Genomic DNA, 18,903 nt, shown 5'->3' with positions numbered 1-18,903 from the left:
ATACAAAAAAATGCTGCCTACGACGACGACGAGGTATTTATCACCGAGGCCTTCTTGCACTCTTGCACAGTCCTGATATACTGGACGAAGCCATCGTGACCATGGTGAGAAAAAACATTCTTGTGACTTTAGAACTGACCGAGACGAGAGCCATATGATTGGCGTGCAGGCAAATGTTGCTCACGCGAGAACAATGGCAAGAGCTGTCCGAAAATGATATCATCAGGGGCATCTACGACGGAATACTTTAAAAAGCTCTTAACATTATCGCAGTCTTAAAACATAGAGAGAAAGACATTGCCTAATAACACCCGGTACCTCACTAATGTCTTCGTCGAAAAACGTAAAGATCTTGAGGATGCCATCGTGAACACGTACCAATCTCAGCATCAGTGGGTTGCTCACGCACATTAAAGTAGTCGAGAGTAGAACAGAGCTCGTGTCCTTCAGACGGCGCAGTAAAAAGAACTCCACGACAATGGCACGCTCAACATCGTCTACGACAGAGATCTCTTCGTGAACCAACAGCATCTCCTTATCCACCGAGAAGAACTCATCAAACTCATACATGGGGCATCGTTATCGATGTAAAAATCATAACTAGTTTTAAAATGTTGTCTAAATGATCTCGTAACTACCAGGAACACGCTGTCATAATTTTTTACCACTTCATGTCGCTGACGCCAATGGCTCTAAGCCTGCCGCTGTTGTTGTTGTTTCCTTATCACGGCATCTTTAATATGTGCCATATTGTCGTCTATGATCGATGTGGTTTTCTTGATCTTGTTGGATTTTCTTACTTCCTCCTAATAATCTTTGATAGCCTAAATGTTTTGGCTTCAGCAGTTCCGACACACTTGTACTCATCCACGAACACCAACTCCACATCCCAGGCTGGCCTGAGGTCCTGAGCTTCGTTTTTCGATTATCGTGGTTGTGCTGGGCACAGTATTCGTCACGGAATACGTCAACTGCTGTCGGCATTCCCTGGAGGTGATCTCATGAAGGATTTTAACCATCTCATCGACCGAAAGATCATCACCCCACAGCGGTATGTGGTCACAGGGAAAACCACGGCGTATCCCAGAACGAGGGCGGCAGTTCTCGAAATTAAAAACGAGATCGTGAGTAGACTGAGACGAGCTGAAATTGAAAAGCTTCCTAAGATCGACCTAGGCAGATCCGATCAATGACACCACGACAAACCGAAAAGCTTATGGAGGTGCCGACAACGGTTTTGTTTACGACAATCCACACATGTTTGCTGAAGGTGTTCATAAAGAACTGCTACAACAACTCTTGAAACCGACCGTTGATAGAGAACTTCAACACATAAGGCTATCAAACTTAGTATCGCTTTTAACGTTTTCGAGTACAAACGCATCCGCGACATCAGAAAAATGCATCAGTACTGATTCCGCTCACGCCTGAACAGCAGCGAAAGCACAGGTCGGCGGTTCGTTGTCACATTTGCAAAGGTTATTTCAAGTCGCACGATAAGAAAATCAGAGACCACTATTACATCACTGGATGCTATCCTTGCTCCGCTCATCACCAATGCAACCTCCACCTCAGGAATCCAGATCTCATTCGAGTGATCGCTCATTATCTATGAGGGCACATTGAATCATCCGCAGGTCATATAACTTTTTAAATCAGTCGGAAACAAGATGCATTCCTAATAATTTTAAAATGTACATGTCGTACTCAGTTGGACGTTTGAAGTTCATCGACAGTTTCCAGTTTATGTCTGCGCTGTTGGATGAAAAATTGCCATGATCGATCACTATAGGGAGGCCCAGACTGGTGGCCTCCACTACTACACGATGAGAACTTTCAAATCAGACCGACACAGGATTTCCATGTTCCTGGTTAATTGATACTGGTTAATGAAACTGTTCCAATGGCTTTTTAACCTTGACATTTGGACATAAGGACATCATACCGCGGTCACTTCCTGTGATGTAAACACGCGTCACCTCGTTGTTTATGTTCACTACTATCACCACCACGTGGTGCAGAACCATCACGGTACAGAGCCAACATTGATATGATTACCACCCAGTAGCCCAGAAACCCCATGGTTTCCTCATTTGGCACAGAACCCATTTTTTCATTAAAAGAACTGTCAGTGGGTCCTGAACCTAGTCGCGGTTCACGATTTGGAAGGTATGCACGAATTGGGCATATGCGTCCGAATGCGATTGCACAATACCACCTCATCTTTATGATTATCTCCAATAAAGGGATTCCATTTCCCAATAGTGGGATTGATGTTCTTAATTTTAATTCCACATATTCCAAAAGGATGATGATTTTCATAATATTTGCAAGAATATTTTATTTGGAGAGAGGTGAGGAAAGTGTAGTTTTTAGCAGCTTTATCTGCTATCTCATGTTGGTTAGCCAGCTAGGGCTCTTACCTCACCAACAAAGTGAAGTCTAAAGTTAAATTTAAAAACAAAATACATTTGTGGAATCTGGGTCATTTCGTTGAGCATCAGATTAAGAACCCAAGAGTTGCATGCTCAACTGCTTACTTTTATTTATGGCTTGCTTAAGGTTCATCCTCGTGTCATCTTGTTGTCAATAATGTGTTAAACGTGCTCCCAAAGACAACATAAATAATATATCTGACTTGTTTTACCTCATAATTGATTATGCATCTGACTTTTGTTGGTTACCCTGTTCCTCATTATCAGTTAGAGTGGGGTCTGTGTCTTCAGACATATCAGATTTTGTCTGCACATGCTTGTGATACACGAGTAGTGACAATTTTCGTAGCACAATTTAAAGGTTCCAATAATAATTAGAAGCCTTTTTCATGTGTATCAGTATTAAGAGATTAATCATGTGATTTCCTCACCTCCTGTGATTGGATGTCGGGTAACATCAGGCACATGTATGTTTAGAAAAAAATTGAAAAGATAAATGGCACTTAATTTTTTTTTATAATCAGCAGAGTTAGTTACATTTTTCGGTTATTAAGCTCTACTGTATAATTTATATTTTACATGTATTTGTTGTATCGTGATTAAAACCTTGCACTTGTTTATATCATTGTTATGTTAATTCTCCGACCTTCTGAACCGCCAATGTTCGCACGGTCTAAAGCAGATGATGTATAAATATATTCATGTCTACACTTGCATTCGAGGTGCGCAAAAAAAAAACCTTATGATGAATATTTTGGATAGAAAGTAGAACCCATCACGAACCTACCCACTCCCAAAACCCTGGGCTCGAGAAGCAAGCAGTACAAGATTATGTCATTTAACGCATTTTCTCACAGTAAAACATAGGCGTACACAAAACACATTCGCATCTCATATCGCTAACTTCAAAGCAATTCTGTACTTCATCTGCTTTGATTCAGAGCATTTAATAATCTTTCCTAGTGTTTCTCTCATTTCATCTTTCTTGTAAATTCTCAAGCACCTGCATTTTTACTTAATTAAATACATGGTGAAATCAAATAGAAAAAATTAAAATTTCACCTATGTCAGCCAAGCATATTTTAGAAAAGAGACAGTTGCAAAATAAATTATCCAACACTTACCATGCGTTTTCCTCCTGACAGAGACGCTATGCTGCTTCATAAAGAACCGGGAAAAAATCAGAGCAAATACAAACGCAGTATTACAAGAAAAGTAATCCGATGGAGGCCTGGAGAAATCCCATCTCCCTAAAATGAATGTATCCAGTACTTCCAATACGTAACGATATCGCGTGTCTTAAACTTTATATTGTTAATCCTTACAATTTGGATATGATGCAGCACTTCTTTCAGGCATAAATTTCACAGATGTCAGCGTTTCCTGAAGGTTGTACGTTCTAAAACGATGAGGTTTATAAAGAAAAATAAAATAATGAAATACAATCAGTACAGACGCACCTGGAATGGAAATAGCATGCAATAGACTTTCATAAAAATGTATCTTTTGTTCATAACGTCAGATTAGGTTTGGGGAATATGGTCCCCGGAGGGGAGGAAGTTTTGGACCTTAATGTCACCAGTGCACACGCACACACACAAATACATATATATATATATATATATATATATATATATATATATATATATATATATATATATATATATATATATATATATATATATATATATATATATATATATATATATATATATATATATATATATGTATAGTTAGGAATATCTTTATTGTGTGCTTAATTTTGAACCGTGATCATGGGTAGAGTTTTTGCCATCGGACATTTGCGGTTTTTGGAACAATCTTTTGCGACATTACTCAAGTGAGATATGTATATCATGGAAATGATAAGCAAGTATTCATTTTTGTTAAATATGAGTCTTGGAGATACTATGATGAGAGTAACTTTAAATGACAAAAAGAATGTTGGACTGTTACCATGGAAATAGAGTAATTTTACTACGTGGGTCCGGCGGATAGCAGGAAAGCTAAAAAAGTGTTTGTTACTACATCAGTTGTAGTATTGTTAATACATCAGGTAGAGACGATCACAAAGTCAGTGCCTGGAAATGGGGTACTGCTACTACATGTACATGGGTTGGTGGGTTCGCTATGTAGTATTGTTACTACATCAGGTTTTGGAGCTCAAAATATCAATGCTTGGAAATAGGGTAATATTACTATATCGTCAGGGGCATAGTTATATAATATTGTTACTGTATCAGGTTTTGGAGATCACAAAATCAGTGCTTGGATATAGAGTAATGTTACTACAGATATTTCGGAATTAACAATGTAGTATTTTTACTATAGTCAAATTCCCTTAAAAATCACAAGCAGTCAATTCCTTTTTTATTCTGGTAGCCATTATTTGTGTTCAGATATAACTTTAGAGGAAGTATTTATTTAAATTATTTATTGGAACTATAAATAGTTTAAAAGATTTTTGGGACTTAAACACTACTTTGGGATTATTGAAATCTCATTGAAAGATATTCTAAATTATGTCATTGTGGTTGATTCATTCCTAACATTCTATACTTTTTGAATTGTGATATGACATTCAGGATTATTTGGGATTTAATTCACAATGCCGTGAAGTTTGAATTTTCACTTTTTTTGTTCAAGTCAAATAAATTATTTGTTTTATTTTTCTTAAAGTGGTGGTTTCGCTTCTTTTCTGCTTCATAGTTCAAGAAGATAAAGTCGTAAATATATCAAGATGGAACACAATCTGAGGAAAGATTTCTTGTTCATTTATGGTAAGAAAATAATTATAAGTTTTGCAGGGGAAAACTAGGTTTTCTTTTGCAATTCTAGTTATTTTTAAGCAGTTAGTTTTAGTTTTGTCATAAGTGGTGATGTTATAGACGACACTTCCTTCTCCCAAAAAGAATTAGGAGATTGTTAACTATGTTAAATCTTCTCGATATATATATATATATATATATATATAATGTTCACTTGTAGTGTCTGAGAAGGTACAATGATGCTTTAAACTATACATAAATCCTGATGTCCCATGTAGGTATGTGCACAACAATTTTTGCAGAGACCGAAACATAAATCGCATTCGCTGTAAATCTTAATAGAAACTGAGATTATCACGGGTATTGATTCAAAACAATTCAACCATATGCATAAAAGATCATAACTATTCACTATTCATGAATTACGTTGAATTTACACATATTGACACAAGTTTACCTCGTACTTAAGAATAATGGAAGCTATATTTAAAAAGACGCAACTACCAAACGTGAAAACAGATCATTAGCTACATGTTTCCGCGTAAATAGGAGCTAAGTCTTTCCACAAAGGCACATTGGACATTATCCTGTATGGAAAGGTATACAACCAGGAAGGTGGAATTACGAGTAAGGCGCTCTATGAACTGAGGTAACGCGGCTGTCTTATATGATAATGCAATGTCGCTCTTTCTTTCTCAAAACTGTATTGTTAATATAATATTGTCCCTGTGTATGTGTCACCCGTACTAGGACAAATAACATCATTAAGTTCAAATATATTTTCAAAACATGCATAAACATATTTACCTTCTTTCTATCATTACTGGCATAGGCAACTGTGTCAAAAACATCGGTATCTGTACCAGCATGGTCTTGGCCTGTGATCTGCGCTTTGCACTGGGTGGAATGTGTTCGAGTTTTATGTATGCGGTAGGATAATGCATGTACTAGTTGTACTACAAGATTCAGTGATACGTTAGTATCTTTGTATGATTTTTAAGTACTTTGGGCTTAAATGGTATCCGATAAACTCTTTGCTTATTTATATATTCAGATAGGTCGTTAGTATGTTCTTGTTAAGACCTTTGTGCTGCCTTTGCTATAAGATCTTTGTTGTAGCCTCGAATTCTCAGCCAAGCCGTGACACCTTTTCTGAACTGTTACATTGTCGGAGCAAATTTCGCGTACCATCTGTGTCTCGCTATCCTGAATATTCCGAAGGTAATATTTTGGATGATAGCTGCGTGGGAGAAGATATTAGGTGCTTGTTCGTTGGTTTTTATTATGAAGTTTGTTTACTACCATTCTGGTTGTTGTCTCCAGAACAATATGTGTTTAGTTAGAGACTACGTACGTGATTTTTATTGAATGATGTACGGTCCTTGCTTTTGATATTAGGTCATCCAGATCTTTTCATGTTGCACTGATATAGTGTAAGTTGTACCTCTAGTTTTCCCGTGAAAATAGTAGCATGTAAGCGGGTCATTTTTGTAACAAAATGATGTTATTTTGATGTGAAGGTAGGTTTCTTCTCTGAATGAAGAGCTAATGACTTTTTAAACTAGCTCCAGGAATTTAAGTATGAAATGCGCTGGCGGATCTTGTGCAGCTCTTGTTTTCCGTCCTTTTGTATACACTTAGATCCCTGATTTTGCGCATTAATTCGTGTATGTCAAGGGAAACATTCATAGTATCTGATATAATCTGTCATTTTCTAATTATAGGATGGTAATTTGTGAACACGTGGTCACATGAAAAGATCCAGTTATTATTATATCCTTTCAGTGAGATGTCAGTTCCAAAAATTAAATATGTATCCATTTTTGTAGTATGTGTATTTTATGTAGAATATTAAATCTTCCTGTCCAGGGTTTCCTAGTTTACGCAGTCATTTTCGCTTGCTTGTCTGTTTCTGGTCCGCTGCCATAATAACGTTTAATACAAGGTTTTGCTTAGACCAGAGTTGGGTTTTGATTATGATGTCTGTTCTATTTTACAATTACTATACGGCCTTCATAGCTTCATTGCTCAAGACTGAATATCTGCTACAATGGTTGAAATGTTTTACAATGTAATTTTCAAATGAGGCTTTTTGGTTTGGAGCAACTATTTGTTACTGCGAACATGTGTTGGTTGCGGAAAACATCTTGAATCTTAGTCCGCAACTGAACACCTCTCGATACACACACACACACACACACACACACACAGATATATATATATATATATATATATATATATATATATATATATATACTTCCTGTTGTAAATCCACTAGTGATTCTAACATGTAGCAACTAGTAGAAATCGGATTTAGATATTATGAAGAACACTTTACAAAGAGTTACTAACACACGCTTTGCAACAAATCTAAGCTAAAAATACAAGCTTTTGAACAAGTGAATTATAATTGGTATATCGTTCTCATATTAAGGTTGTGGAAAATAAATGTAACTCTATGGTGCTGCTGCAATCAAATATATGTATGTATTAGAATGGTGGTCATCTTAACCTGCTTATATTTATAAGCAGAATTATTGTCACCAGATTATACAATAGATTGGTTGAATAGTTCCCAAATGTTTTCAGAATAAACAAAGGAGACTATGTATGTATGTATGCAGTTTGGCAACATAAGAATGTTTTGGTGATTAGAAGGTCATGTTCAGTGCATTGCCCAAGGAGAGGGAAGCCGTTGGTATGGCATATGCCAAAGACATATCTTGGCAATGATACCGCTCAGTGTCAGGTGATCTGCGCGAGCTCCAGCATTGAAGTATCCATTACTTCATAAACTTTGTCCTTTATCTCATCTGGTTTGTTCATGGTTGGTGCATAGGCGCTGCTGATTGTTGCATGTCTTTTTCCTGTCGGTGAGAGTCTCATTTGGATTAATCTGTTTTACCGTCGTTTGGGAGATTTATCAGCTTGTTTACAAGATGTGTTTTGATGGTAGAACCGATAGCAGCTTCCCATATGTCACTCATCTTTACACTCCAGGAAATGGTAAAGCCGGCCCCTATTTCGATGAGTTGTTTTTAATCGGCTAGGCATTCTTCGCCCATAACTGCTCTCTGGATATTTAATCTGGAAAACTAGAATTGTTATCTTCTCTGGTCTAATTATGTATTGTATTTTAGTGCGCATACATTCCAGGCACAAAATGGTCAGTTGGGTCTCCTTTTTATTTTTATTCGTGTTCGACCACTAATGCGGGATCCCCGTTGCCGGCGGTATACTAATCAGAGTTAAGGTTCAGCAGCTAATATGTGTGTACATTTCTCTAAGCTCTCCTTCATACTACGTAGGTGAGCAAGTGATCCTTAAAACAGCTGTTCGATTACCCTATGGGCTGCACAGTGCCAAGGCATTCTTACTTCAGTGAGAAGCGATCCTGTCCATTTACCCTGATCCGCATGTATGCACGTCGGCAAATATAGCTCCCAGTGAATCGGCATTTGCTACAATGCTCGAAGATATGTGATGAAGGTGGTGGAGTAGGAATGTCCTGAATTGCGATTAAGTTGGTTTTATGTAAGGGAAAGTTGTACAGAGTAGCTCTCACTCTCTTGGTCAGGCTTGTCTTAATCCAATGGCACGACAATGTCGATACATCTGGAGACAAGTCCATATGCAGTGGATGGCAATCAGTTCCTACAGCACCCTGAGCCGATACTCTGAACTGTCCGCACTACTCTTGCCATCTGCATTTCCAGCAAAGGCATGAGCATATCTACTCGGTCGACTGATCCACCAGAAAGAGCTTAGCAGATGGAGCCAGGTGTAGCTGTTCACTCTGGATCAACAGTCACAGATAGTACCGTGTACTGGTCGTTAAGATAGCATGTGTAACCTGACCTACCAGAATTACGTCTTAAACCCACCCACACTTCTAGTACTGTCATCTTATTGAATACATCATCGCCAGTCAAGCTAAGTGCGTAATGCTGGTCTGACCAAAGGTGCATAGTGTCCAGGCGGAATATCCAGATTCAGCCTACAAGACGCTAAAGGTCTCCAAATTCAGACAAATTAATGTGAAACAGGCATTTGTCGAAGAATTGTACCACCAAATATAAACTTCGAGAATGTTGCGCAACACTGGACATCCCTCGGAGACTCTATGTACTCAGCTATTTCCAAATTCCACGATCCCATCATATTTAAACTTTAAAATTTCTTTTGATGAGAATTTTGAGTGAGAAACGTCGGCTACCGAAGGTCTGTTCAGGAAACAACACTTCTTCATGTAAACAGCCCTCAAGAACACCTAGAGTACTGTCCAATTCAAACTGAGACAGTTGCAAGACCTATGGCTAGACAATAAGGCAGATGAGTTTCTTTTCTACGTTGAAGATAATCTACAGGCCACAATCAGAAGAAGCATTTTCAATACTAATGAAACCATACTGCTTATTGAGAAAGAAAAGATATTTCAAAGATAGGCAAAAAACTTCAGTAGTATCCTCCATCAACAGCCATCTGTCAGAGAGGAGTCAATTGATCGCCTACCACGAGTGTAAATAAACACAACACATGCTGATCATCCAATTCTGACTAAAGCTGTGAAAGTAACTAGCCTGCTGTCAAAGGAAGAGAATTTAGAGCAGATGTAATACCAACAGATATTCACAAAGTCTGACACGCGTAGATGGCACACAAACTGACTAAACTGTTCAAAACAGTATGGACTCAGGAAACTAAACCGGACAAGACAATAGCAAATGCGACGATAAACCTTTGGGGCATCTCCTGCTTTGAATAGCCGTCAAAATCTTCCCATGAATTCGCTTGCATCACCTTGATTACGGGCTACTGTCTGATAGTGTGGCTTCACGAAAATACAATATATGATGATCGAAGTAGTCACTCAACTGAACTGAGAACAAAGGCATGATTGTCAAATCGATCATCCCAGTCAGAACCAACACAACAAGTTCTTAGTGATATGTCAAGGAGACATTTTGAACGAGTAGCTGAAAAATGCATGAACTTTTATCTCAAACGAAAAGATGTTGAAAGTGCGTATGAAACTGTAGACGTTCAGAGAAAGTCTAGTCTGACTTGACAATGGTGTGAACATTGTGAATACCTTCATGTTTAATGCTTTGTAAATTAATAGGAAGAGATTAGAATTAGTTTTGAGCACGTGTCTCCCCCACTACTACTTACGTCATGGATTTACAGCTACAACAACTTCGACAGCAGGAGCACCAACAACCACTACAGCATCAAACAACATAGCCAACAATAATTCTTCAAGTCGATAATTGAGAAAGTGAGAAAAAGAATTTCTCATCCTTTCCTCTTTCCATCAATCCCTTAGTGTGAATGGAAGGAAAAGATCATTATGCTGTCTACGAAGTTAAGCCCGGGAGGTCTGACACAAGGTGTCAAAAATGAAAGTGGCCCTTTTCCATTGTATTTTAAATTGGCCAGAAAACTTGCATTGGCAGACAAGTGCGTCTTAGTTGAATAAAAGTCAGAATCTTTACTCACCAAGGTCGGAATCCATTATTTGTATGTAACGATATATCTAATCTTAAACATAAATCCCACAGACTGTTTAATAGTTTTACTTATAGATGTGAAATGCTTCGTAAGCTATTTCATATTTAGCTATGAATGATACGGATAACGTTAAAAATGCGGGTCTCACGTGTGTGTGTGTGGCACTATTGATACAAGTTAATTTCGATTAAAAAGTAACACTAAAATGCTTGATTGCTTTTACCATTAGGATTAAATCAAGATTGGTTATAGTTTTTCAGAAAGAAGCACATGATAACATCGATAACCGGTGGCTTCATCGACACCTACATTTGCTTAAAGAAATACAAAAAAAACGGACTGTCTGAACAACTCCAGGTGTTTTAATAAAAAATTATAAATCGGGTAGAAAATATTACTGGGAAATATGCAAATCAGTCTAAATATTTTTATATAAAACCACAGACTGTGACATGCTTCGCATTTGTATAGTCAAGCAAAATTTCTTCAAAAGTGTTTTGACGTCCGTTTAACAGTAAAGAACTTATTTCTCTCTTACTTGGTCGAACACCATGTCACTCTCCGTTTGGCTATTATCTGGACTTGCATTTTGAAACACTATGGACACGTATTTTGGTGCCGTAAAGCCATGTTGAATGCTTATTTCTCATGGTATACGCGAGAAACTACAGCGCTGAAGCAATTTCGGACTGCATAAACAATAACAGAGGTAATTCTGTAGTTATTGAAGGGCTTAGCACAGGCTTTCATAAAAGCAATGCTGATAATTTTGCCATGCATCATATGGAAGAAAAGACCTTTGTTTCCTTGCACATGTAATTCTAATTTTTCGATGATGATTAATATGAATAATGCTGAAAAACAAATTTACTTCGATAAACAGATACAGATTTACCCACATTAAATGATGAATCTGATGTATCTTTGAATTCAGACATGGTGAACGTATGTATATATATTATTGATTTTATTTAATAGCTTCTGAAATAGTTGATGTTGACCGGCTTCATGAATAATTTATTTTCTCAAATTTATTGAACCACTCGCTGTCCGAATGTCATGAACCGAGCTGCAACGACTTGCATTGGAAATGTTTACGAGATAGGTTCGGTGCCTGAAGACAAGGTGTGACTATTGGCGAAACAATAAAATAGGTTTTGTATACTTGAGTTTTGCTTTATACTATGAACGGCAGTAAGTCCACCTTCAAATATGCTTGGGATTCAAATGCAGGATAACCAATTAGCCATCAACGTTTATCTTGTTCACTATCGTTTCGCAAATACGGAATTGTTCAGGAGTTTTAAGAAATTGGTGGTGGCCAGGGATCGCAAATCTGTATTCATCGGAATATATTTAGTTATGTAACTCTGCTGGTGAAGTCCAATGACTCAAAAGTCTTTACTAACTAGGTCTAACAATCGCAAATACAACCACAGATTTCGTAGGTGAGTACATAATTAATATTGCTCCCAAGATTTGGTACAGGTTTGATGGATTCAGTAAGTTGAAATCCTGATTAATTCACAATTGCTCAATGAAAAGGTGACAATCACTCATCAGTCACTGTCAAAACATCTGGTACTAGCGGAAAATCATTATGAACATGGTGAAGTTTTTCAGTGTATTATAGATCAGCTTCAAGTAAGTATCCGTAATCGCTTTTCCTATCGTACTCATGCACGTGTGTTTGTATGCGGAATCAATCCACTGAAAACCACCATCAGGTAACGGTTACATAGCTGCCCATTCGTAAAGCTAATTATCACAAGATAGACGACGTAACTGTTTAGGACAGAGAGATCCTACTCGTGTATATTTGGGTTGTTTGCTCGCGCACATCGATGACTTGTCATTAATATCCTTCCATGAAGTGAGCGCTCGATAAACAGATGCATATCAATATTAGTCAACCTTTCCAATCGATTTTGCTTTTTGATGGAATTGTATCTCAAGCCATTCCTGGTGATAAGAAGTAATGTACAGGGTATATACAGTACATTGTAGTGTCCAGAAATGTTTCAAACACATCAGCAAGTAGGTGAGAAAATACAGATCGCGATAGTCACCCACAATTTTTTTAACAATCCAATCCGAATCGGACTTTATTGGCAGAAGTATATTCACGTGACAGCCATGAATAAAATGCCGCGATCGGCGATTATTGTGTTCGGCGAATTTATCCAAATCACTCATGTACTCTATGATTATCACTGGTCTACAATTTGTTTAGAAGTTGTCTGCTTCAGATATAAAATGTGTTATTTATCATGGGTGTTGATGCGCTGAATCCAAATATGACAATTAAAACAACTGATTGGCTATTGTTTCCAAGATATTTAAGATTTTATATTTTATATTTTATAGGTCCTTTCGTGTGTTTATGGATGTTTTTCATAATAATATTTCACCTGTCCTGTTTATGAAACACTTTAAAAGCAGCAAAAAGGTTATATAAATAAAATTATTATGAAGAAAAGACAAAAACCTATTATGTATATATAAGTACATAGTTTCGTCCTTATTCAGTGTCTACTTGGTGTTTCTTGGCTTGTCTCTTGTATTCATTAAATGGGGCATCTCTTTTCACAATGCAGCAATAGCGTGTAAGCATTGATGGGCTCCATTTGCCCTGATAGCGTTTCTCCATTGTTGAAATGTCCTGGTGATATCGCTCGTCATGCTTGTCAACCACTGCTCCGCAGTTCGGTGGGAAGAAATCTAGATGAGAGTGCAAAAATTGTATCTTTAGTGACATGTTGCAACAAAGGCTTTTGTATGCTTTAAAGAGGTTTCGTACCAACTCCCTGTAGTTGTCTGCCTTGTAGTTTCCGAGAAAATTTGTTGCCACTAACTTGAAGTCTTTCCATGTCGTATGTTCCTTGTCACGCAGCACACAGTCAAATGCATCATCTCGAAGAAGTTTACGAATCTGAGGACCAACAAAGATACCGCCCTTTCTCTTAGCTTTACTTAACCTTGGACATTTTCCATGGAGGTATTTGAAAGCTGTTTCTGTTTTTGCCCATGGCCTTGACAAAGTTCTTCATCAAACCAGAGCGTGATGTGCATTGGTGGTAACAAAATTTTCCTTGATGCCACAAGTGGTGGATGATGAATACCTTTCTTCCTTGACTCTAAGGACTGTCGGAGTGGGCAATCTCTATTGATGTAGCGAGAATCTCTCGCACGACCATCCCATTCGCAGAGAAAACAGCAGTACTTTGTAGATCCAGTCTGCAGTCCAAGCACGAGAGCATGGCCCTTCAAATCGCCACAAAGCTGTCACTAATATTGGTCATAGTTTATGCATATCAAAAGTTGTTTCATGTTTTCATAAGTTTCCTTCATATGGACCTCATTACTAACTGGAATTGATGGCAAAACATCGCCATTATGCAGCAAAACAGATTTAAGCCTCATCTTTGATGAGTTAATGGACAGTCTCCAATCACCTGGATCATGGACGATGTTGAGGGCTCCCATCACACCGTCGATGCTTTTGCAGGCTACAAGATCCCCTTCCATGAAGAAGAATGGAACAAGATCCTTTTAACGGTCACCAAACATGGAAACCCTAACATCATCTGGCAGGAGATTCAACTGCTTTAGTCTGGAGCCCAACAGCTCAGTCTTACTCTTGGATAGTTCCCAATCCCTGACAAGGTCATTCAGTTCACTTTGTGTTATGATGTATGGTTCAGAGGAGGAGTGACATTGATGGTTCAGGGCTAGAAGTTTCATCCTTTTTCTCTTCCTCGTCTGACTTAAGTGAGAATGATTCTGGTGAGTTCCTATTACATAGAATAATGAACCAATCTGTTGACGTTCAACGTGATGTTGCAGCGCAACATTACAGATACAGTAAGTGTGCGAGTGACAACTGAAAAATTTCATTGACGATTATACAGTAAAACAAACAAATATTGCAGACATGTCATTGCTAACAAAATAATTGTATATTCTGTATCAGCGATAATCGCTGAAACAGTATCAATCATCGGCGCATTATGATCCACATACGTGATAGTATCGATAGGAATTGGCGCAGGAATTGCCGGTATTCTTAACATCTTCGTGAAAAACATATGTGTGCGTGGATAATAAATTACACAATATACAAAATAATTTATCAGTGGCGACGCAAGCACATGCCAAATTATCTTCGTTGATATCATCGGGTCTCAATGATGGAATAATCAGGAATTCGCAAAAATGATTAAAATTTACCATGAGGCCCTGACTGTGTCAGGAAACAATATAAAATGTACGTCGTCGCTTAAATTAGACCACCCTGATTTAAATAATAATGTCGCAAGAATTACTACAACAGATTGTTGCTATTAGCACACCTCCACAAACCACGATGATATCAGCAAGCTGAACCAAGCCTGAGTTTGACGAAATAGCACTAGTACAATTGTAAGCATATCAGAGCTGGCCAAATATTAGATCAAAACCATTCGGTTTGTTGAAAGCAAATAATTCATTGGTATTTGCGTATAAAAAAACAAAACAATGGAACACCAGACTGGAATGTTGTGAGTATACCTACGGACAGTTGTCAAATCGAACAGATAAATGATGAATTCCACCGCGGAATCCAAAATCGTTATTACGGCTCATGAACCAACGCTATCATCCGCGATAGAAATATGAGCACTTGGCTACAGCATCGATATATATGAGTTGTCGAAACGAACTGTGTTATGATGGCCAGAAATACCACCACTAACTACTGCATTACCACAGCAACAGCAACGATCCGATTATATTTCAGATAAAAGAATATTTTTAAAATTTCCAGAATATCGAAAAATTCATCCATGGAAATACATGGAAGCACTTGATATAGATGCTGGTGAGAAATTTCATTTTATTGCATCTGATGGTACAAGACTTCATAAATTAGTAAAATAAATGTATATGATTTTGACACCACATGTCCACGTATCGACGAAAAATGTATTATATCATTTTCCGACGTCATTAAATCTGAACACACAGATGTATCCGTGTATTTATGGTTGTTATTTCAAGGCTACGTGCCGGAGTATCCAGATGACAATAGTTAAAATAAAATCATTAAAACGATACCACATCTAAACCAAGTTGCATCGGACCTCAAGTTTGTCAATCGGGTTATCATTGAAACAGTGATTGTCACCGGTGATGAATCTTTGATTTTGAATTCCCGTACGTAACAACACTCAGGCAGTTGTTTCTCAGTCATTATGCGACTACAGAAGCAGATTTACCTACATTTAAACTTCTAGGATTTAACGTCGACGAGTTGACAAAACCCGTCAATGATAGTGTCGACGAATATTTTCCAGCGATTCTACGATCGACGTTAATCTTGTATGTGATACAATTGATGGCCGCTATCAAGTTGATATAGAAAAATCCAAACAAGCACAGCAAGGATATATTTTATACAGATTTAAAATACGTTTCGATGACATCTTGACAAAATCAGGATTTTGTAAATTAAAAATCTGTTTCTGAGTTTAAAGATCTTACGAAGAATTATTTGTGTGATGTTATTTAATGTACCAACACACAAGAGTTTTTCATACACAATAAAGATGTACTCGAAAATGGCGTGAGAACAATCTTGACACTTCATCACACAGAAAAATTGAGTGTTAATATACTTATTGATGATTATGGCAATGAAAATGTTTTGTTAACACGGGAGCAGTTAAATGTTCTGTAACGAGAACATATTATTACAGTTGCATGTAATGGAGATCAAATTCTGAATTCTGCACATTCTTGTATTAAACCTGATAATCTCAAAAAGGGTATTAGAATAAAATAAATATCACAATTTTCTCTGTTAAGTCTGAAATATTTTGTTGTTGGACCAGTTTCGTCATTTTCAGGGTAAAAGGTCGAAAAAAATCAGTTTTCAGTCCAATTTCATATTTTTTTCGGGCAAAACCCCGACCCCCTTCTCTAACTGATCTATTAGAGAATTTAAAAAGTCTTTGGAAAAATCAGTAAAATTGAATGGATTTTCACTGATTTCCGGGTCAGTTTTCACTGAATTCGGATATATTTTCACTGAATTTTCCAAAGACTTTTCAATTTCTCTAATAGATCGATTAGAAGACGGGCTGGGGTTTTCGCCATCAAAATATTTACAATCGGACTTAAAAGCAATGAAACTTAACCACCTGATAAAGTCGGGCAGGAAAACAATGATTTTTCTGACCCTGCCACTGATCAAGGTTTCATCGCGAACAATAACAATAGAATTCACGGAGGAATTTCTAATATCCGAACTGTGTCACCACTTTCACCCTTGACAAAGTGAATGTGTTTACAATCCGTTACCAGTGAGTAGTGAATGGGGATACTAGAGCCTCAATGGGAATTAGCATTACAGACCCCCCCCCCCCGGGAACATATAGCCTCAATGGAAATTTAACATGGAGAAAAATCGTGGGAACATATAGCCGCCTCAAGGGAATTTAACATGGAGAAAAATCGTGGGACGATATAGCCTCAAGAGGAATTGAACATGGGAATAGGGGACTGTATAGCGTCAAAGGAATTTAAACAGGGTGGGACTGTATAGCGTCAAGGGAAATTGAACATGGAATTTTTTTTTTTTTTTAAATTTAAAAAAATAAAAAAAATGAAAAAAGGGGTAGGCAATTGAAAGTCATTCTCTTTTCGAGAAACGTGGGTGGCCCTGAAAAGGGCCTTTGGTTCATCATCATCTTCTTCTTTTATTTCCTCCACTGCTTCCACCAAGTTCTCACTTTTACCAGTATTCCTTTCTTCTTCTTCTCTTTCTCTGGCATCCAGTCTGGATGACCTATTGCTCGGAATTTCTCCTGTATTATGATCCAATTGTTGTTGAGTTTGTCAAGGGCCTCTTTTTTCTTTAAGTTTTCCTTATCCTTTCGTTCTTTATTCCACTTGTCTTTGATCTTCTTTACTTCTTCCTCCATTACTTTTCTCATAAGTTCTTCCGATTTCTTAAGCTGGTCTAGGCCTTTTTTGACAAAGGACCACTCTGTCCATTCCATTACGTCTTCCAAAAAGCACCTTACCTCTATCACATTATCCATGGCTTCCTTTAAGTGACCAATCTTTACATACTCTGGATCTATAAAGCCTCTTAGTCTTTTTACTTCTTCTTCTATCATCTCTTTCACCAGATCCATAGCTAATTTCAGGTTGGTCACTTGTCTTCTGACAAAATCTCGGGTAACTTCATGCTTCCATTCTCGTTCAATCCTTTCCACTGCATAAGCTCCATCCACCATCCAATACCAAATGTCCTTCAACTGGTTAAACAATTCTGTTACAGCTACCATCTTCCTTGTCTTTATTCTGTAGAATGGTTCCAACATCAAACCTTGTGAGTTCTTATAGTGAAAGCGCGGACGTGAAGGAAAACATCCCCTAAAACAAAATTGATATTACCTAGATCATTACTTAAAACGCGCGGACGTGAAGGAAAACATCCCCTACTTTCTCATTTCATATAATAAAACCCAAACTATACTCTCCACATACGCTAAGAAACAATAAACAAACCCATAATCTACTATTCACACAAACTTACGTGAGCGGTTACAAACACACAAACACATACACTCGCACTATGAAAAAAGAGTCAGTGTTTATATTCACACTGCTCTACCTACACACATTGGCAAATTGATTGTTATTTCTTTTCTAGAGTATTGGGTAGCCCTGAAAAGGGCTGTTGTTTTTTTATTTGAACTCCAGATGCACCTATCTAATGATGGCACCTTCCTGGCCTGGCGCCACACACGCATCTTCTTCCCCAGTCTCCTTTCACCTTTCTTCTTGGGAGTGCAGAGGCGGGATATGTGGCTTCAGAATTCCAATTTTCTGTCTCTGGGATTCTGAAATTTCCTCTCTCCTCTTCTTTGTTTCTTCTCTCCTCCTCTTCTTTTTTCTTCTTTCCTCCACCTCTTTCATCCTTGCTTCTTCGACAATGGCCTCCGCGGCCAGTTCATTTAGTATGCGCCTGGCATATTCCAGGTGCATCTGGAGTTCTAGCAGTTTCACAATTCTGGTATTCATTGTTTTGTCAACGAATGAACAGGGTAGCTAGACTGCCCAGCGAGTTTTCAATTTATAGTGAAAGCGCGGACGTGAAGGAAAACATCACCCTAAAAACATAAAATTGATCTTACCTA

This window comes from Sinohyriopsis cumingii, unplaced genomic scaffold (genome assembly GCF_028554795.1).
Source record: "Sinohyriopsis cumingii isolate HCF-2022 unplaced genomic scaffold, ASM2855479v2 utg001437l, whole genome shotgun sequence".
Lineage (NCBI taxonomy): Eukaryota > Metazoa > Mollusca > Bivalvia > Unionida > Unionidae > Sinohyriopsis > Sinohyriopsis cumingii.
This window is presented reverse-complemented; position numbering follows the sequence as displayed.